Source organism: Mustela lutreola, chromosome 11, assembly GCF_030435805.1.
Source record: "Mustela lutreola isolate mMusLut2 chromosome 11, mMusLut2.pri, whole genome shotgun sequence".
NCBI classification, from domain to species: Eukaryota; Metazoa; Chordata; class Mammalia; order Carnivora; family Mustelidae; genus Mustela; species Mustela lutreola.
The window spans coordinates 53,375,285-53,397,903 of NC_081300.1; the positions used below are offsets into that span (position 1 = coordinate 53,375,285).

A 22,619-nucleotide genomic window follows, 5' to 3' on the forward strand; every position below is an offset into this window, starting at 1 on the left:
CATTCCCCAGATAAGTTCAAACCTGTTCAACACAAAAAAAAATTTAAAACTGATGCAATGCCATCCACTTTCATAATTCTATGCTTACCGTAAAGTATACTATTTTGGTCCACAGTCAGGAAAATGGCATTTGCCTCATCTGCCATTCTAGGCTAATAGCAAGAATTCAGATTGAGCATATAAAACGCATCTCATCCACATTCTGTAACAAGCAACTAGGGAGTTAAAACTCACAGACTAAACTCAGCAGCCTCTTAATATGACTGGAATTACAAGCCAGAAATATTTATACTTGAATATACCATGCTATAAAAAAAAGAAATTGTTTTGCATAACATAGCTGGAAAAGAAGCTGTAGGGTTGTGTTATATAAGGAGAAATGACACAATTTTACCTTTGATGATCAATTTTCCATTTTTCTTGCTTTTAAGGCAGGAAAAGATCCAAACCTTGCAGCCTTTTTTTCTTTTTTTTTAAACTGGGTGTCACTCTTGGTATGTGATGCTCAGCTGTTCTGAAACATAACAAAACATAATAATTAGATGTAAAAACTAGCCTGAAAGAAAAAGATACTTAAGATCTCTTAGGAACTACTCTGACAAACATTAAATTCAGTGATGTGAGAAGGGAGTTCCATAGAAAATTTACATGAATGTGTTCTTGCATATGTTACATTTTATATTTTTATGCTTTCCAGAAAATAAAACCTACCACAAGAAAAGTAATGTCATCACAATAAATAGGTTTGATATTCTACATATACTTTTGTAATAGTAATGATTTTATCTTCTTTAAAAATCAATAAAACTCATGCATGGTGTTTTGATTTTGTAGTATACACTCCACACACAAGACAGTATCCATTTCCTGTCATTCATTCTTTTATCATCACTGCAACTAAGCAGTTGTAAATAAAGGGCTGAAAGGTATCATTCTTCACCGGGTGGTTTTTCTACCATCACAGGAGGACACAAATCAGGGCACAATCTTCCCAAGCACAGTACCAGAGGCTTGCTGATGTTCAAAACAAACCATAACCCTTCATTATTGATGCTTTCTGAAGAAAGTGACAACATGGAATTGTAACTAGGCCCAGAGTCATGGGAGGTAACTTTTCCAATCCTATCACATGTTTTTTGCTGAGCTGTGATTTTTCTCTTCTGAAAGTTCACATGGAAAGGGACTTGTGTCACACACAAAAATTATCTGGTGTTGGAAAGTGTAGGTATCAGCAGAATTCTGCTTAAGCAATATCATTTTGTGGCCCTAGGTAGCATATTAAAAGAGCATCGATAGGGGATGAGAAAAACAGTAGATCTAAGTATTAAGCAGAGTTAGAGTAACATTCAGAATTAAGGACACTGGTGTGAGTAATTTTTCTTACCTCCTAATTATTTTTAGAAATTACAGTGCCTGAATGAATATGGAATTCATTTCACAGAAGAGGAATTGGAGACCCAAAGGGATGATGTGTTTTGCCCACTTTTATTCAGCTAATAGGCACAAAGGCAGAATGACATTCCAGAATCCCTGCCTTGAGTTCAACCCCTTTAGAAACCCATAACACTGTATTTGTTTCCAAAAAGGATACCTGGCATTCAAAAAGATCAGGGCTAATAAAATTCTCTGCAGAACTTGTCTGAGCAATATTTTGACTCTGGCAAAGTTGATAGGTTGAGAATAAGAAGCTATGGGTGGTAAAATGGAAGAACTACAATAACACAACAATATGCATTTTCATAGCACATAAAACATGTTGGGGATATTACATTTATATATATATCTCTTTATCCACATTACAAAAGACAAAAATGAAACTCTATTATCAAGAGCTTTTAGGTATGAGCCCTGGTTTATATATGATTGTTTTATTAAATATTTTTTAATATCCTGGTAAACTGAATGAATTCTGATTTTTTCCCCTACATGTATGAGAAGTAGATTACTTAAAGAAATAACAAAAAACTTTTGATTTTTAAAACAGAGAACTATTTATTTGTTCATATTATTTATTGAGAATCTATTTTGTGCTGGATATTGTTAATTTTCTACAGAAACAAAATGAAAAGATTATGGAATTTCTCACAAACACACCCAGATATACAATAAGCAATCAATTTTATTACAATTGCAATGTTTTGTAAGTTAGATAATCTTAATGTAAACAAATATTGAAACACTGGGAGGTGTTTCAAATATCATCTAGTCTAGTGGTTCCCAAGTATGGTTGATCATCACAATTGTCTGGAAAGCTGCTGGAAAATACAAATTATAGAACGTCATGCAAGATCAATTAAATCAGAATATTCATTAGTAGAGTCAGGGTAATCTGCGTTTTGAACAGGTTCATTCTGCTGATCAAGTTTGTTTTATAAACCTACTGATTCTTGCTCATCTTCTTATTTATACGGATAAGGAAACTGAGACCAGGGAATGACTTGCCCAAGGCATTTACTCTTTGGTTGCAGAACTGAAGTTAGAATGCAGAATTTCTGAATTCTCTAGTATTTTATTTTATTTTTATTTTCTTGCTTTCCTTTACTCCAAGGGTTTTTTTTTTTCTTTTCTTTTTCTTCGTCCTTTTTCCTATCACCAAGTAACCAATATTTACTCCCTACACCTAAGAACAAGAGTGAAAGTAAACACAAAGAAACAAAATCAACAAAAAGCCAAAATGGGAATTCGAACTTAAACTGTTTAATTCCACAGTGTGCTTTCCGAGGTTCCAATGGGTGCTACATTCATCTGCTCATGGAGTGTCTACTCAGCCCCTTTCTCTACATTCCCCAACTTCCAAAGACATCCTCTGTCCTTGTCACTTGTTAGTGAGTCCTGATCCCTGGCCATTGTTGCTTGGAAAGGGAGGGGGACCTCACCTAGGGTAAGCTTCTGATCTGGGACTAGGAGACTATAGTCTCATTTAGGTGAAAGACCTATGTCTGGAGCATGGTCACCTTGTCCCTTATAGACAGAGGGAGCACATACTGGTAATCTGTGGAAAAGAAAAGTGAAAAAGACACTTATGGAAAGTGGAGTGAGAGCTCTCCAAACTCATCTGCTTCCTGCTCTTGCTTCTTTATTTTTTCTTGTAGCTTTCATGAGCTCATATAGACTTATGACACATTCTACTTGATATTTTTCAAGTCATTTAGTTTTAATTTTTTACCTCACACTAGCTCAAGTGGTTTGCTTCTATGACTCTGCAGCCAGAGTCCTAACTAATCCATCTCCTATCACTCTTGTCATGTAAGTTATTTTATAAGCCCGTCACTTTAGTTACACTCTTTTAAGAGGTTCATTTGAAAAAATATTGGCTGAGAGTGTGGAGAAAGGGAGATAGAGACTGTAAATGCATCACATTTTATGGAATACTGATATTTTCATAAAGTACATGTTTTACAGTGTGATAAATAAGGGGGAAAAGTCCAAATCAGAGAGCCCTCTCTTAATCTCAGCTCTTCCTTTTATAGAACTTCTGGTTTGTGAAAGTTACCTAGCCTCTTTGTGTTTCAATTTTCTCATTCTAAAATGGAGGCAAGGAAACCTTAATCAGGGTTATTATGAGGAATAAATGAGACCATTTGTGTATTCACTCACTCACTCACGTCGCAAAGATTTTTTTTGAGCATTTATCATGTGTCAAGCAGTATGTTTGGTGCTTAGAATAACGAACATTTCATTTCAGTGAAGGTGAGTAAGTGTAAAATAAACAATAACCATGCTGAAGGAATAAAGCATAGAGTATCTTAGAACATGTAACATGATACTGATGTAAGAAAGATAAGAAAAATAGATCAAGTTAAGGGGTATTGAGAGGACACGGATTGGAAGCCATTAGGAGGTGAGGGGACCTCACTAAGAAAGTATATGTAACCAAACACGTGGAAGATGTGAGGGACTAAGTCATGTGCAAGAGGAAGGTGTTCCAAGCAGACAGAACCATCAAGGTTAAGGCCGGAAGGTGGGAGTGTGTGAGATTGATCTTGGAATTCTGAGATCAGTGGGGATGGAGTGAAACAAGAAAGGGGAGATTAGTAGAGGAGAAAAAGGCAGTGCAGTGGAGAATGCTGTGGGGAGGTAGAGGGAGGGATGGACCAAGGGTGGCTCAGCTTCTTGGCTTTCATTCTGTGTGAAATGGGGGCCACTATAGAAGTTTGAACTCAGAATGAGACATGTTCTAACAGGTTCCTCCTGGCCGTGGGTTGGAAACAGACCACAGGGGAGGTCTGGATAGAGGCAGTAGGAAAGCTTGTAGAGAGAGACCATGTTGGCTCAAACTCAGGAGGAGCTGGTGAGGAGCTCAGTCAGATTCAGGCTACCCTTATTTTGAAGTGAGAGCAACAGGATCTCCAGACGTACTGCATGGAGAGAAAAGAGGGAGAGAAGGAATGCCCCAAGGCTCCAGCCAAAGAAACTGGAAGAGAACCTTCACCATCATTTGAGATGAGAAGGACCATGGCTACAAAAAGGGTTTTGGGGAAAGAGGATGAACTTACTTTGGCCATATTGATTCTGAAAGGTCAATGCCCAGTGGGCTTGCCATGCAGGTAGTTGGTCAGGCAGTACTGGAATGTGAAAGAGAAGTGTGGCTGGAGTTTGTCTTAAAAGCTTCTAGAAGACTTTCTGGTCTAGCATAGATGATGACTGATATTCTTATTGCCATCTACCGTAGTGATTATGAAGGAGTTAAACAAAATAATATACAGAAAGCAGAATGCCTGGTCCATAACAGGAACTCAACATACTATAATTCCCTTCTGTCTCCCACCTTTATTCCCAAATATTTAGTTCTCTATTGGCTATAGCATTGAGACTATTTTTCTGTGAAAAAAGTCAATTTTCCACAAGACATAATAAAAATTATATTTTATATTTTGGAACTCCTTTTAAAAATATATCAAAATAATCTTATAATAAAATATTAATAACACTACTCAATAAGTCATGAAGTGGAACTTTCAGTTAGCAAGGTAAATCTTGATTTGGGCATGAGCTAAAAGATCTAATGAAAACAGGACTGAAATAATCTAAGGACTTATAAGTCCTTCAATGTCTCCCAAATCTCTCTGGATTTTTGACAATGATTAACAGTTCTTCAGGATAGAGAAGATGCAGAAATGTGGGAAAAGTGATTATTCAAACTGCAGGCCCTAGCATACATCTGAGGAAGCCCATGTGGCACATCTGGGGACCTCTGAAAATTCTGGAAAGAATTCTCTAAAGTCTAAAAGCTATCTTTAAAGTAGGTTTCCTAATTTATAAATGTATCCTCATTTTTTTTTTTATTTTTAAAGATTTTATTTATTTATTTGACAGAAAGTGAGAGAGGGAGAGGACACGAGGCAGAGGCAGAGGGAGAAGCAGATTCCCTGCCAAGCAGAGATACTGAAGTGGGGCTCAATCCCAGGACCCTGGGATCATGACCAAAGGCAGACACTTAACCCACTGAGCCACCCAGTTGCCTCTATAAATGTGTCTTCAGTTGAACAGTTTTAACCTAGAAACCATCAGAGTGTGAACCTTTTTATGGATGAGGTTAAGGACTAAGGAGGTGAAGTGGCATGCCTGAGGCCACAGCTAGCCAATAGCAAGGCCAGGACTAGACCTATAACCCCTAAATCTAAGTATAGCTGTCTTTCCACTCACTAATAAGTAGTATTGTTTCTCTGAAGTCTCATGTCTTATCTTAACATTTTACTGAAATGTTATAGTCCATAAAACATTGTGTTTGTTTGAAGACAAAGTTAAACTATCTATCTGCCTCCTGGGCTCCTCCTTCCTACAGATGATGAAGAAAGAATTTCAGAACAAGGTCTGAATTTATCCTGACTTTCTATATGTCTGAGACAGTGTGAGTGCACATAAAAAAGGAGGACTAGTCATTTTCCACTTTTACAAATTATGTCATTTGTGTAATTAAAAAAAAAATACAAAACTATACAAAACTTCAAGGCAGGGCTGGATGCATGAGTCTGCAACCTGGGCAACTGCCCAGGAGCGCATGCTCAGCATAGCCCCTTGCTTTAATTCTTTTATAATTTCAACCAGTGTTTTTGTGGGTTAAATCCAATGGGGTAGTGGAACATGTGAGTGAGAAGAGGTATCTGTACCACATGCATGCCCCAGCCATCGCTTATGGCCTCATCTGCATATAATGTGCATATAATGGTGAATTCTGGTAGACCCACAATTCCTGGGAGTTCAGTGAGATTTGGTATGAGTGAGGTTAAGTATGCTCTGTCTATGGCTAAGCGGGGAAGCTGACAACCCAAGAGGCCATGCTTTCCATGGAAGCAGAATTTGCTTTGAACTTCACAAGAAGGCAATTTAACTCTAAGAAACATGGATGACAACTGATGGGGTTCAAGGATGGCCACTCCAAAATATGCCACTTTGGCGTATTATCTTGAATTAAAGTTACTTGGGAAGCAGCCAGTACAAGAAGAACTCTCTGAAGCTCTTCTGTCCCCTGAAAGCAGGAAGTAAATCTCCCATGTGAATGATACCTGTCCCGTACAGGAGGTAAAGAGACGACCTTACCATCAGAGACGGGGGATTCAGAGAAGGCTATATCACAAAGCCCTGTTATTTCTTCACTAATTTACTACTCAAAGCCTGAACTTTTTTGGGTCAATTTTTCACAAACTTATTGTTTGTCTAAAACATATAAAAGCTGCCTGGTTTTGTTTCTTCTTTGAGGCTCATATGTTTATAGGCTCTTATTTGTATGAAATTAAACTTGTTTTTCTCCTGCTACTCTGTCTTATGTTGATTTAATTATTAGACCAAAGAACTTAGAATAGAAAGAAGAAAAAATTTTCCTCCCCAACACAAGAAATCCTATCAGATACTTTATTTTTTGCATTTCTTCCTTTGAATTACCGGGTTGCTGATGGTGAAAATAAAGACATAAAAAGAGAAAGAAAGGGAAAGCCATAGTTCTTTTTGCTGTAGTCCTTCCTTACTCATCAATGAGCCAGAGGGAGAGTGTGTTGGTACACTGTGCATATATTAAGAAGTGAAATAAAAATGGTCGAGAAGGTTTGTGTGGTGTTGCTGCTGTTTTGGTAAGAATAACATGATCTATGACATTTAAATTCTATAATTTTGGCAATTCTACATTTAAGTTAAATATTACTATATTTGTGTAATATAATATAAAGATGAACAGTAAAATGAACGCTAATAATTTAAACCTTTTTTCTTTTTTTGGAACTATATTAAATAGTAAATAAAAACCACTATGATCAGTTGAGAGAGAGATGTCAGAAAAAGAGTAGTTTTATACTTAATACATTTAACAATTCTTCTGTCCTGCTTTCTGAACAAGAGGCCTGCATTTTCATTTTGCTCTGAGCCCTGCTAAATCTGTAGTCATTAACATTCACCCTGTGTTGTAATTAACTACCACAGACTTTAGAAACAGCTTCAAGCATTATTTATTTACAGTTTAAATATAATACATAGGATTCTTGGAAATGGACAATCTACTTCTGAAAATCTTAGTATAATTACAAACTAAATTAATCTAGTCTCTGTTCTCATCAAATCTCCTAATGTCTTCTCCTTCCTTCCCAAATGACTCCTTGGACATCTGACCAAAGTTCCTAATTTGAGCTAACCTACCTCAGAAGTCCCTCAATTTTTGATTTAATTTCTAATTTAATTTAATTTTAATCTTCCATTTGAAATTCCACTAACTTCAAGGTCAAATCCGCAGTTGATGAAGAGAGAAAAGTTGGAGAAAAAAGTAATATACTTTAAAGTATGAGTAATAAAGCCAACTGACACTTCTGGGGGATATTTAGATTTTAAAGAAGCACTTAGTTCAGTCTAAATGACCTTAGTGTGTAAGAAACAATGCTTCTAAAGAGAAAACTTCCATTCCTCTCTGGTAAGAGGGCCATCAGACCTCAGTGCACTTGAAAGAAAGGGTTATGTTCTATTTTTCAACAACCACACATGATTTTTTTAAATGAGCTATCTTATAGTCTTATGTACCAAGGTATTCCCAATTAAAAAAGACTTCGCAATTGTGAACTATATAGGCTTATTTCATGTCTCTTTATAGCTCACTAAAAAGAAATGAACTTTGAAACATATAGTAGAGACAGCCTTCCTTTCATTGTCTTTGTGAATTTGACCTCTGTTTTCCCAATTCTGTCTTATATTAGTCTGCCTGTGGTGAATTTGCTGTTTCAGGAATTTAGCTAAAAGACTGTGCAGAAATTTTAAGGCATTACCTCCCGCCCTGCCCCAACACACATCAACTCACTTTTCTACAGACAAGATGATTTTGGGCTTCCAGATGAACAGAAGGTGGGTAGTGACTCATTGAGATATCACAGCTGTTGCCCTGGTACAAAAAGATTGACAATCTATTTACAACTTTGAGACCACTATATAGAAATATCTTCTAATTCATGTGGCAGGAGACTAAAAGACCTGTTCTCTTGGGCGTATCTTTTTGGTTAAAAGGAAGACTCATTGTCAGAGAATAAACTAGGGACCACGTTATTTTTTGTCAATGACTAAAGTGGGGACTTTCGACATCTTGCATCTGTATAGCCTTTCTTTCCAATAATCTCAAAGCTCTAATATGTTTTAAAATAATTTTCTTAAAAAAAAATTACAGTAGAGGTGTGCCTGGGTGACTGAGTCAGTTAAGCAACATACTCTTGATCTCAGCTCAAGTCAAGGTAGACTATCCTAACCTATTTGGTTCTAGTGAATTCACACTGTGTTCTCTTCACTCATTGGGCTGAGAGTCTTCCACATCTCTTTCAGTTCCAGCCCTAACTCCCCTGGATGAACTTAACGAAACACAGTTAACAGTGGCCACATTAATTGAGTGCTTACTGTATGCCATCATTGTTCTAAGATTGCTTCACTTAAAATTCTCAATAATTCTATGAGGTAGATGATATTATCATCAACATTTTACAGATGACAAGAATGAGATGCAGAGATAAGAGATGGACCAAATTATGATAACTGGTCAGTAGGGGGCGCCATGACATAGCCCGCAGTCTGTCTCTGCCCTATACTCTCCAGCTTGCTCATCTCTTCATGGTTGTTTAAATCCAAAAACACAGATTTATTTTTCATGAATTCATTTCCCTCACCTATCTAATTCATTTATATCAGCTAGTCTCTAAGGCTTCCAAAGCTTACCACGTCCTAGGAACTTGAAATAAGTTGCTTCATTTAGATATTATCATTATCCCCTTTTACAGATGCCAAAATTGAGACACAAAGAGATTTAAATTACTTGGCTAGAATCTCAGAAAATTTTGGATCCAGAATTTAAGTCTAGTTCTTTTTATCATTATGTTACATTTCACTCTTCTGTGTCAGATCTCATTTTGCTCATTCCTAAAAGTAAATTTTCTATGCCAAAGAATAGAAAAGCATTATGATGATGATGATGATGATGATAATGATGTTGGGGATGAGTTCAATGGTGGAGCCAAATTTCAGTAGCCAGAGATCAGAGTTTCAGTTCCAAGTTGATATGCCAGTTGGCAACAGTGGTTCCATGGCCACAAACTGTAACTTTGCTTCCAGCCAGCCCCTTCCCAACTGCATGCTGCTAAACGTGAATCCCTGAATTACTCACATTTAAATATGGATTGCATTTCATCATTCATCAAATCTCATTGCTTCATTTCATAGATAAAAAGTACAGAGAGTTTTGGTAGACTACCTGAGATCACACAGAAAATCAATAGTAAAACTAGGACAGTTATTTAGATTACCTGACACTAAATCTGAGGTCTTCATCCCATCAACAATGACTACCTATAATGGCTCCTTTTTTCAGTGTCTTAAAAAACGTGTTCAGGAATGCGTAGGTGGCTCAGTTGGTTAGGTGTCTGCCTTCAGCTCAGGTCATGATCCTGGAGTCCCGGAAGCAAGTCCTACATCAGGCTTCTTGCTTGGCGGGGAGCCTGCTTCTCCCTCTTCCCCTCCCTCTGCCTGCTGCTCCCCTTGCTTGTGCTCCCTCTTTGTCAAATAAATAAAATCTTAAGAAAAAAATAGTGTTCATACTTTCAACAGATATTGGATGGCTACTGTATCCCAGACATTACTCTAGGTTACTAGGGAAAATGCAGTAAACAAACAAAAAAATTGCTACCTTCGTGGAGCTTTACGAGCTGGCACTGTGATGGTAAAATGTCCTGAAGTTTTAAATGAGAAAAATGTCATATGAATTTGAGTTACTTTAAATTTAATCACTAGTAAAAAATTGGCTATTTAAGAATCACTGGCTTAAAAATGGATGATCCAAAACTATAATGCCTCATAGAGAGAAGAGCTTATTATTACATATACCAGTTTATACATATGATCAAAGCCCAGTCATTCTGTTAATAGGGGTGGCATGGGTTTTGTGGTACCCATGGAAAGATGGAGAAAGTGAGGAAGGTCCAGGCTCCCAACAGCTTAGGCTTGAGATATTATGAGTCATGTAAATGAGGGGAATGATTTCCCCTCAATTTAAACTTCTTTAAGCAAATTCCATAACGTTTAAAAAACTGTCTTTTACTGTGTGACACTTAAAAATCATTCTCTATAGCTAAGAATTAAAACTATAATTAAATGAATATTCTGAAATTCCCAAACCCTGGTTAACTTTTCTGAAATTGATCTTTTCCCAGTCTTTCTTTAAATGATGCATACCATAGTCTGTGTCAACTTATCCAGTGACAGAGAAATAACAATAATAAAATGTAAGTTGTCTCTAAATCAATATACATCTGCATCCTCTTGTCAATAATTATTATAATGAAGTAATGAAATTGAGCTCTTGGTCACAAAGGCTGGCTGCATTTGCTTTTAGTCTGAATGGAAAGAGTCACCCTAAAGCTATTTCATAATGGAAAACACAGAGCAGTGCAGTTCAAAGTACTACACTAAGCCTATTCTTCAATTATAATATTTTTCAATACACACCATTATCTGCAATAACCAGCATTTTAAAAAAATACTTAAAAATGCTTTGAGCTGATAACAAACTATGCTTTAGTGTCGTCCAAGATATTAAATGCTTCATTCTGACTCTCACTTAATAAGTATGTCAAGTAGATGTAGATGATATCATGTCTCCTGAAGACTTTGCTTAATGAAAATCCAGCTATAGGAAGACCTAAGAACCCAAAATATGATTTACCATTACACATTTATAACCATCTTTGCTCATATACGTATTTAAATGCTGAACTGTTAAAGATGCATCTGCTAATATGTATATATCCACCATTCATAACTTCTGAGGGGAAATTCATAAGAACTCACACTCAGAAAATATTCTGAATGACAAGTGTTGGACAAAAATCTAAAGGGTTAATAATTAGGTGAACTACTACTTTTACTATTCATACCTACATTCTTGATGGTGCCTTTATTTTTCTTTAAGGTTTTATTTATTTATTTGAGAGAGAGAGAAAGAGAGAACTCAAGTTAAGGGAAGGGCAGAGGCAGAGGGAGAAGCAGACTCCAAGCTGAGATGGAGCCTAAATGGGCTCAATCCCAGGACCTTGGGATCATGACTAAAGTGGAAGTGTTAGTTAACGCAGAGGCTTAACTGATTGAGCCACACAGAAACCCCTCTCATGGTGCCCTTACAAGACCCAGTGAAGAAAACATGTTTCACCTGGGAAGGTTAGCTAACCTACATGAAAGTATGCCATGAACAGTACAGAACAACCCAAATAATGCCATTTGTGGTAACTTAATTTCTTTGGTTTCTTCTTTGGTTACTTCAGTAGAACTAAATTGTGCTTATCCTCCCCATAGGGAATGCCATCACAATAATGTCTGCTAAAATACAGCGCAATAATGCTAGTTGTCATGATAATTAGGTGAGACAGTCTATTCCAGAAAATCAATGAACAGAAACACGGGAGGGACCCTCTGTTATTTCCTTCACGCCCATCATGGATGGGAATTACATAGGGCCATCCCTAGAAAATGCTGTGAAGGACACTCATTTGGTTTTCAGCACCTTGTGCCTTCCCCCCCTTCCCCCCGCACTTACTTTCCATTTTTATATCTTTTTTCAGATATTGTTATTCAAGTTCCCTTCATTAAAACTCTAACACTTGGCAGTAAGTGGCCCAGCCCAGAAAGTCTCTTTGTCCCTGCAGATCCCCCACTTCTCCCTCCCTGGGAGGCATGTAAAGGCTTGCCTATACAAATCCATTCAGCTCTCTTAGGCAGTGCCAGCAGGGCCCAGTGAAAAAGCCTAGTGGCATTAGGTAAACCTAGCCAACCAAAATAACAATGGACAGGCAGTGAAAAATAAACTGCCATTGGAATCATGGCCCACAAAAGTAGCCATTCTAAATCTGTGACTGCCTATAAGAATGAAAAAATTTAAACAGGACCCTGAGTCTCCTAACTTAACAGACAAAATGTCCAGGATACAATAAGAGATCACTAGTTATACCAAAAAATCAAGAAAAATCTCAACTTAAATGAGAAAGATAATCAACTGATGTTCGCATTGAGATGGTTCCAACATCTGACAAGGATTTTTAAAAGCCACAATATAGCTGTTTCAACAATCAATTACAAAATCTTTTGGAATATAAGAAAAAATAGAAAATTTCAACAAAGAACTGGAAGTTATAAAAAGAACCAAATGGAAAATGTAGAACTGAAAAATAATACAACAGAAATGATGATGATGATAATAATATAAATAAAAACAACCAATTTGGTGATAAATTCAAAAGAAGAGTGAAGAGGACAGAGCACAGATCCATTGAATCCACCCAGTCTGAACAGGGAGAAAATAGGGTATTTTTAAAATGAACAGAAACTTCAGATGCTTGTAGGACAATAACAAAAAATACAACATTTTTATCACTGGAGTCTCTGAATGAGATGAGAAAAATAGTTGCTGAATACTTCTCAGATTTGGTAAAACAGACACAACCACAGATCAAAAGAACTGAGAAATCTCCTAACAGATACAAGCCATAGAAATACATACCTATCCACCTTACAACTGAACTTCTGAAAATGAAAGAGAAAGAAAATATTTGAAGGCAATGAGAGAGAAATAAGCATTTCAAAGTATTTAAACACCAACTTGAAGAATAACAGCAAATTTCTCATTTGAAACCACAGAGTCCAGAAAGAAGTGGCAAAGCATTTTTTTTGCAAATGATGAAGGATAAGAAATGTCAACTGCAAATTCTGTATTAAAAAAAAAAACTGTCTTTTAGGAAAGAAGAGGAAATAAAGGCATTCTTGTACAAAGAAAAATTAAAAGAATTTGCCACTAGCAAACCTATCCTTAAAGGCTGTCTCAAGAAAAATCTTCAAACATAAAGGAAATTAAAAAGAAAAATCGTAGCACATAAGGAAAGAAGGAATAAGGAAAAGAACCGATATCCAGATATATACAATCCTTTTACTTATGAGTTTCATAAATTAATCTGATGATTGAGAAAGAAATAGAACAGCAATGTGATACTTAAGAAAATGATATCTTAAAGTGCGGAAGTTAAAGGACTTAAAACATAAGTGAGGTTTCCATACTTTAAGTGGTAAAATGTTGGTACCAGCAAACTGTGATAAGTCACATATATATTGTAATACTTACAGCAACCACTATGAAAACCATGCAAACAGGTATACTCCAAATCACTGTAGAGAAAATACTTTCCAATCATATATCTGATAAGGGATTGATATCCAGAAAAAAGAAAGAATGCCTAGAAATGAATAGTTACAAAATCAAATGAACCAATTAAAAAATGGGCAAAAGATTCAAATATACATTTTTCCAAAGAATATATACAAATGGCCAAACACACATGAAAAGATGATCAGAATCACTAATCATTAGGGAAATGCAAAACAAAGCCACAATGAGATATAATTTCATATCCATTAGGTTTCCCATTATAAAACAAATAAAATAGAAAATAATGTGTCCATGATGAGGTGGAAGGGCTGGAATTATTGTGCATTGTTGGTAGAGCTCAACAACAAAAACAAACAATCCAATTAGGAAGAGGCAGAGGCACTGAATAGACATTTTTCCAAAGAAGACATACAAATAGTCAACAGGTACATGAAAAGATGTTCAACATCACTAAGCATTAGGGAAATGCAAATCAAAACCGCAATGAGATATCATCTCACACCTGTTAGAATGGCAATCATCAAAAATACGAGAAAACGTGTTGTTGAGAATTGGGAAAAAAAGGAGCCCTTGTGCACTGCTGGTGGGAATGTAAATTGGCACAGCCACTATGGAAAATAGTATGGAAGTTCCTCAAAAAGTTAGTCATGGAATGTCTATGTGATCCACTAATCCTAGTTCTGGCTGTATATCCAAAGGAAATGAAAATAGGATCTCAGGAAGGTATCTTTGAGATATCCTAGGTTTATTGCAGCACTATTCACAATGCACAAACAATTCTGTTTATTCACAATAAACAAAAAAATGAAAATAACCTAAGTGTTCATGAATGGCTGAATGATGAAATGGTATGTATGTGATACACAAACATACAAATACAAACACAACAGAATATATGTGGCTACAAGAAGAAAATCCTACTTGTAACAACATGGATGGAACTTAAGGGCTATGTAAAAGAAGTCAGAAAGTGAAAGACAAATACTATTTGATATCACTCATAGGTGGAATGTAAAAAAGCCTAACTTATAAAAAACTTATATATTACCAAGGCCCGGGGATGAAAGGGATGGGGAAATGTTGGTACAAGAATATAAGCTTACAGTTATAAGATGAATAAAATGTAAAATATTATTATAGTTAACAATACTATATGGTATGTTTGAAAGTTGCTGAAAGAGTAGATTTTAAATGTTCTCACACACACACACACAAAAAGAATGGTAATTATGTGATGTGATGGAGATGTTAGCTAACACTACAGTGGTAATCATTTTGCAATATATAAGCATCAAATCAACTTGCTGTACTTCTTAAATTTATACAATATTACATATCAATTTTATCTCAACAAATCTAGAAAAAAATACAAAAAATACAATAAATAATATAAAATGACAGAGCTACTATGAAAAATTGCATGGTGCTTCCTCAACAACTAAATATAAAATTACCATATGATCTAGCAATTCCATTTCTGGTGTATAGCCAAAGTATTTGGAAGCAGGGACTCAAAGAGATATTTGTACACCCATGTTCATAGCAGCATTATTCACAATAGCCAAAAGGGGGGTACAACTCAAATGCTCACTGACCGATTAATGGATAAACAAAACATAGTATTTATACAATGGAATATTATTCAACCTTTGAATTTTGATACATGCCATAAGATGGGTGAACCCGGATGACATTATGCTAATGAAATAAGCCAGATACAAAATGAAAAATATTGCAAGATTCCACTTAAATGAAGTTCCTAGAATAAACAAATTCGTATAGAATGAAAGCAAAATAGTGGTTACTGGGAACTAGGAATGAGGAATTACTGTTAAGTTTCAGTTTAGAATGATGAAAAAGTTCTGGAGATGACAGTGATGATAGCTGCACAACACTGAAAATGTACTTAATGCCACTGAACTGTGTACACTAAAAATAGTTAAAATGGCATGTTTAGTTATGTGTATTATACTGTGATAAAAAGCATCAAAAACAAATCAACACAGACTCCCCCATACTGTTCAAGTAACCCATAGAAAGGTGAGAAAAGAGAAACAGGAAAAAAAGGGTTAGAGAAAACAAACAGAAAACAAATAATAAAGTAGTCATCTTCATTTCAACAATTACCTTAAATATAAGTGGCCTAATTGCATGAATTAAAACATAGAGATTGGTGACATGAAATAAAGCATGGCCCCAAATATGTTTAGAACAAAATTATTTCAACTTCACAGAAAAAAAAATCATGCAAACAGTAATTTTTAGAAAACAGGGGTGACTGTATTGATAACAGATTAAGAATAGTTATCAAAACAAGAAATGTAACTAGAGAAAAGGGAGAGACATAACAAGGATATGAGGATCAGTATGCTGAGAAGACAACAATACTAATCCTAAAGATGTATACAAATAGAGCCTCAAAATACATGAATCAGAAACTGACCAAGTTTCAAGGAGAAGTAGAAAATCCACAATTAGAGAATCCAACACCTTCCTCTTAAAAACTGATAGAACAACTAGATAAAAAGTCAGCAAAGACATAGAAGACAATCAACAGACTTTAAGTGTATGATGCAGAACATCATACCCAACAATAGCAGAATAAATATATATATATATATATATATATATATATATATATATATATATATTTTTTTTTTTTTTTTCCCCCAAATACCCACTGAACCTTTACCAAGATAGATCAGTTCTTTGGCCACAAAACAAACCTCAACAAAAAGAAAAGTATTGAAATCAAACATAATGTGTTCTCAAACCATATGGAATCTAACCGGAAATGAGTAACCGAAAGCTAACAAGAAAATTTCCAAATATGTGGATATTAAGATATAGACTTTAAAATAATCCATGGGTCAAAGAGCAATGAAAATGAAAACTCAAAATACATGGGATGCAGTTAAATCCATGGTATGAAAGAAACTTATAGCATTATAAATGAGGAAATATCTCCAATCAATAATTTCCGTTCCTACCTAAAGTAAGGAGGAGATGATGAACAAAATCTTTAAGAAGAGAAAAGATGCATATCACAATAGCAGAAACCAAATAAGGAACATAATTATAGATCTTGTGCTGCCTGTTAAAAAGATAATAAGGGGACATTACAAAAAAGACTTCATGCTCAAAAATTTGACAATGTAGGAAAAATGGACCAATTCCTCAAAAACTGCAAACTACCAAAACTCATCCAGGGTCTGATAGATAATTAGAATAGCCCTATAACTATCAAAGAACATGAACTGACAATTTAAAAAGTCCTGAAAAAAATCTTCCAATTCAGGTGGTTTTACAAGAGAATTCTACTCAACATTTAAGGAAGTATTGTCACTATTTTTCATAACCTTTTCTAGAAAATAGAATGGAGCAATTCTCAACTCATTTTAGGAAACCAAAACCTGACAGAAACCCAAAATAACAAAGCTAAAGACCAATAGCCCCCATGAATTTAAATGCAAAAATGCTCAACACAATATTGGTAAATTAAATCTAACAACACATAAACAAAAGTATATGCCATAACCAGTTGTGCAAAGTTGGTTCAACATTCTAAGAAGAGTCAGTGTGGGCTATCTGGCTGGCTCAGTCACTGGAATGTGTGACTCTTGATCCTGGGGTTCTGAGTTTGAGCTCGATGTTGGGGACAGAGATTACTTACAAATAAAATCTTTAAAAAATATCAAATCAAATCAGTGAATCAATGTATGAAAAGCTAAAGAAGAAAATATCACATGATTCTATCAACTTTAGAGAGAAATTTTTTTTTTTTTTTTTTTACAAAATCCAATATAGATTTATGAAAACAACTCTTAGAAAGCTAGGAGTAGAAGGAAATCACCTCAACTTGATAAAGAATATCCAGAAAAAAAAATCTACAGCTAATATCATGCTTCAGGGTTATACTTAAATATTGGCTGCTTTCCTTGAAACCAGAAACAAGGCAAGGATGTCTGTCCTCACCACTCTCTCTTCAACATAGTATTGGAAGTTTTAGCTACTATATGAAGCCAGAAAAAAGAGATAAGTAGATATAAACTGGAAAAGATGAAATCAAATGGTCTCTATATGGAGACGATTATGTAAATAATTTACAAAAATACTCCTAGAACTAATAAGTGATCTCTGAAATTCTGCAGGATACAAGATCAACATACAAAGACCAATTACATTATTATACACTAACAATGAACAACCTGCAAATAAAAAAGATGTAAAACTATAGCTAAGAAAATGAAACAATTAGGAAAGCATATACAGAATCTATATACTGCAAATGACAAAATACTGAGACATCAAAAAAGATCAGAGTAAGTGGAAAGACACTGATTGCATTCATGTATTGAAAGACTCAATACAGTAAAGATGTCAATTCTTCTCAAATTGCTTAGTGCAATTCCTATCAAAATCTTGACAGTGTCTTTTATAGACATAAAGAAAGTTTTTCTAGAATTTATATAGAAGGGACTAGACTAGACCCTATAACAGCTAAAATAATTGTGACTAAGGATAAAAATGAGAAATCAATCTACTCATACTAACCTTAGTATATAATTTCAGTAAAGAGACAATTCTATAGAACACAAGAGCCCCAAAATAGATGCACACAAATATGGTGAGCTATTTTTTTGATGAAGGTGAAGAACTGATTCAATGGTGAACGGATAGCTTTCAATAAGTAAGTGTTGAAACAAGTGGATGACATCGGCAAAACATAAAAAAATATAAAAAAACAATACAAAACAAAAACAAAAACAAAAAAACAACTTGACCTAAATCTCACACTTGAAACAAAATTAAACTCAAAATGGATCATGAACTCAAATAAGTGTCAAAACATAAAACTTTCAAAAAAAAAAGAAAAAATATTTGGGATCTAGGACTAAATAGTTTTTAGACTTCATACTAAATGCATGAGCCATAAAAGGAAAAAAAAAAAACCCCGACAAACTGATATGGTTTAAGTTAAAAATTACTGCTCTGTGAACATCCGTGTGAATAGGATGAAAAGCTATTAAGAGGAAATATTTGCAAATCACATATCCAACAAAGGCTTGGTACCTAGAATAAAGAAATAACTCAAATTTAACAGTAGTAAAACAATTCTATTAGAAAATGGTGCAAAGCTTTGAATAAGTATTTTACCAATAAGTGTATACTGATGGCAATAAGTGCATAAGCAAATACTCAAATCATTGGTCACAGAAGTGCAAATTAAAATAATAATACTGTTTAATAAATGAATGGCTAAATTAAGTGCTAGTGACCACACCACATGCTGAAGAGGATGCCAAGAAAATGAATCACTCACATATGGCTGGTGGGAAGGTAAAATGACATCAGGACTTTAGAAAACAGTTTGACAGGTTCTTATAAAACTAACATGCAATTATAACATGACTCAGCAATTACACACTTATTCCACAAAAATATAAAAACATGGTCACACAAAAATTCAAAATATGTTTATAGCAGCTTTGTCAAAGTAGCCAAAAGCTGGAAAAAGACCTTTTGTCCTTCAAGAGGTGAATAAACAGTCACACAATGAAAAACTATTTTGCAATAAAAAGGAATGCACATTAATACAAACAACAACTTGGATGAAATTCTAGGGAATTGTGTGAGTGGTAAAAGCGAATCCTGAAAAAATTGCACCTCATTTATAAATGATTTCACTTATGTAACATTTTTGAAAGTCAAATTACTGAAACAGAGAACAGATTAATGCTTGGCCAGAGTTTAGGGATGGGTATGGGAATGGATAAGCAGAGAGAGAAGGTTCTGGAGGACGTGGGTGTGCCTACAGAAGGGTCAAGCCATGGATCCTTCTGAGATGGAACTGTTCAGTATCTTGACTGTAATGGTCGATACATGAACCTAAATACCTGTAATAAAATTGCATAGAACTAAGTATATAGACATGTACACTCCAAATGAATATAAGTAAAATTGTGGAAGTCTTAAAATTGGTGGATTTTATAAATGTCAATATCCTGGTTGTGATATTATACTACAGGTTTTTGAACTGTTGGAGGAAACTGGGTAAAACATATGTGGTTATCGCTCTGTATTATTTTCTAATGCTGTATGTGCATCTATAATAATCTCAAGAAGATGTTCAATTAAAACACATTAACTTGTTAGTAAATTTAAGGTGAAATGAAAATCGTAATATTCACAAAAGACAGCAAAACATACAACAATTTGTATTTCTAATACAGTATGTAAGAAGCTCATCGTGAAGCCACTGTTTCTGATTTCCATTTTAATTTCTTTCTTGAATCATACCTTTCATGGTGGTAAAGTATATGTAACATAAAAGTATCATTATAATGATTTTTAAGTATATAATTCATGGTTATTTAGCAGACTTGCAATGTTGTCTATCACCACTATCCATTTCCACAACACTTTCATCATCTCAAATGGAAATTCTCTACCTATAAATTTTAATCCATATTCCTACATCTCCTCAGTACCTAATAACCACTATTTCACTATGGTCTTAATGAATTTAACCAGTTTAGATACCCTGATAAGTGGAAACATACAGTATTTGCCCTCTTATGTCTGGTTTATTTCACTTGGCATGGTATTTTTTTTAAGGATCATCCATGCTAAATAGCATGTATCAAACTTTCAGCTCCTTTCAAAGCTAAATAATATTCCTATATATGCATAAACCACTTTTTTTTTTTTTTCAGTCATCCATCTGTTCATGGACACATGGGTTGTTTCCACCATCAGGCTGTTATGGAGAGTTGCTGGTATGAATGTTTGTATACAAGTATCTGTTTGAGTTTCTGCTTTCAATTCTTTTGGGTATATACCTAGAGTGGAATTGCTGTATCATATGTTAATTTTCTGTTTAACTTTTTTTTTGTATATACAATTGTTTTATTTATTTATTATGTTATGTTAGTCACCATAGAGTACCTCATTAATTTTTGAGGTAGTTCCATGATTCATTGTTTGCATATAATACCCAGTGCTCCAGGTAATATGTGCCCTCCTTAATACCCATCACTGGCCTTACCCACCCCCCATATCCCTCCCCTTTAAAACCCTCGATTTGTTTCTTGGAATCCATAGTCTTTCATGGTTCGTATCCCCTCTGATTTCCTCCCCTTCATTTTTCCCTTCCTTCTCCTAATGTCCTCCATGCTATCCTTATGTTCCACAAATAAGTGAAACCATAATGATAATTTTCTTTCTCTGCTTGACTTATTTCACAAGGACTGGAGGAGTTAATGCTAAGTGTGTTTAACTTTTTAAGAAACAACCATATGACGTTCCATAGTGGTTGTACCATTCAAATTCCCACGAACAATAGAAAAGATTTCCAATTTCCTCACATCCTCACCAACATTTGTTATATTCCTTAAACAAGAACAACAAAATAACCACTGACTTAATGGGTTTGAAGTGATACATCACTATGGTATGGATTTGCATTTCCCTACTGTGGCCAATAATTTTTTTATTTAAGTATTAAAAGAGGACAACCTATTCTACCCTTTATGATTAGAAAAATAAATTACTTTAAATCTTTTTTTTTTTTAAGATCTTATTGGTCTTATTCAACAATTCATCAAGCCAATTAGCATCCTATCTAGAGATAGAAAGTAACTCCCAGGAGTTGTACAATGAAGGAGCCATTTGTAGTCCAAAGGAAATAGGAACAAGGAAGTTATCCTAGCAAAAGTGGATTGGTGTAGCAAGGTCACTTTCCCCCAAGGGATGGCAGGAATCTATAAAGCAGATTATCTCACCAGCAGTGACCGGTGATTCCTGATTAACTGGTTTAAGATTCCACCTCTGGTAAAGACAAAACTGCAATTAAGTTTTGGTTGGTGACATGGGGCCTGGTACCATCTTGTGACTCCATTTTGTCCTGTTTTCAATACTTCATTTAGAAATCACAGTAAAGTTTCTTGTCTACACTTCCTCTCTATCTCTGCCTCCTGACATATCTGGGTGCTTTCTTGTATGCTCTCACCCATGGCACAACCCTTTCTCTTGGGTACCATAAATTTCTCTTGGGTACCATAAAAAACAAATTATATTTGGGCGCCTGAGTGGCTCAGTGGGTTAAAGCTTCTGCTTTCAGCTCGGGTCATGATCCCAGGGTCCTGGGATCGAGGCCTGCATCGGGCTCTGTGCTCAGTGGGGAGCCTGCTTCCCTTCCTCTCTCTCTGCCTGCCTCTCTGCCTACTTGTGATCTCTGTCTGTCAAATAAATAAATTTAAAAAAAAATCTTAAAAAAAAAACAAAACAAGCTATATTTTCAATGGTGATCATCTGATCTGTTGGTCTTACTAGAACTCAAGTTTTCTATTAATATATTTTAAGACAGCTCTGAATGTCTTACAGGCATTCTGAACAAATAAAGAATGCATAAATAATGCACTTTTTTTTTTTTCAGTTGTTAAAAATTAAAAAAAAACCAGGCCAATATGGAGTCACTTACATTAAACCCACTGAATCTAATGGAATACATGTCTGCATATGAGTCACACTCAAGGAAGATAACCCTAAAAATATATATATGGAAGGGTGCCTGGTGGCTCAGTGGGTTAAGCCTCTGCCTTTGGCTCAGGTCATGATCTCAGGGTCCTGGGATCGAGCCCTGCATCGGGCTTTCTGCTCTGCGGGGAGCCTGCTCTGTCTCTGTCTGCCTTCTTGTGATCTCTGTCAAATAAATAAATAAATCTTTAAAATATATATGTGTATATATATATATATAAAATTCAATGTATCTACTGTTGTTGCATCTGTTATTAACATGTACTGTTTGTTGTGAAAATACATTAAAAAATTTCAGTTTTCTCAATGACCTAATTTCAGTTCTCAAAAGAAAGGTTTATGTTTCCCTAGAGAATTAACTAAAGCTCAATTTGCTGAACTCCCAGGCATATTTTTATTTTAAAAAGCCATTAGTCAAAAT

At 35.1% G+C, this 22,619-nt stretch overlaps 1 protein-coding gene across 4 annotated transcripts in view; it reads right to left on the minus strand.

Annotated features, from left to right (window-relative positions):
* DLGAP1 (DLG associated protein 1) overlaps positions 1 to 22,619 on the minus strand; it is an 889,418-nt gene that overhangs the window by 582,662 nt on the left and 284,137 nt on the right. For 3 of the 4 annotated variants that reach the window (XM_059140358.1, XM_059140355.1, XM_059140357.1), the window contains exon 3: positions 395 to 514. The gene's annotated coding sequence lies outside the window, so the exon portion shown is untranslated. The remainder of the gene's footprint in view (positions 1 to 394; positions 515 to 22,619) is intronic. The other variant, XM_059140356.1, reaches the window with a different exon arrangement.